The sequence below is a fragment of the Octopus bimaculoides genome, chromosome 12 (genome assembly GCF_001194135.2).
Source record: "Octopus bimaculoides isolate UCB-OBI-ISO-001 chromosome 12, ASM119413v2, whole genome shotgun sequence".
Classification (NCBI taxonomy): domain Eukaryota; kingdom Metazoa; phylum Mollusca; class Cephalopoda; order Octopoda; family Octopodidae; genus Octopus; species Octopus bimaculoides.
The window spans coordinates 15,553,952-15,554,538 of record NC_068992.1 but is presented as its reverse complement, the minus strand read 5'-3'; positions in this window follow the sequence as shown (position 1 = coordinate 15,554,538).

Genomic DNA, 587 nt, shown 5'->3' with positions numbered 1-587 from the left:
CGTACATCCACACATACACACAAGAATGTATATATGTATGTGTGAGTGAGAAAGTATTGCCTCCCCACCACTGCTTGACAACCTTTGTTGGTTTGTTTACGTCACCATAACTAAGCGATTTAGCAAATGACAAAACTAGAATAAGTACCGGAGTTGATTTGTTCGACTAAAACTCTTCAAGGACGTGCCCCAGTATGGTCGCAGTCCAGTGACAAAACAAAAAACCCCCCCCAAAACTGATAGATAAAGATATATATATGAGGGGCTTTCACTCTGTTTCCGTTTATCAAATTTACTCGCAAGGAATTGGTCAGCCCGTGGCTTTAGCTGAAGCCACTTGTCCAAGGTACCTAAGAGTCTTAGACAGGCCGTACGTTTGCCGTAAAACGAACCATAAACCACGCCTTGACCGGCATTGTCTGAATACCCCTAGCCATATATTCAGCTCTTCATGTACGTAGCTAACAATAAAATTAGGAAGACAGGTCTACCGTTCTTGCAGGTTAATTATGTCTCTTTTGATTTGGTTGTGTGTTTGGTTTGTGTCTAGCGTAATTATGTGTACTTTGTGTTGATCAAATTATTAT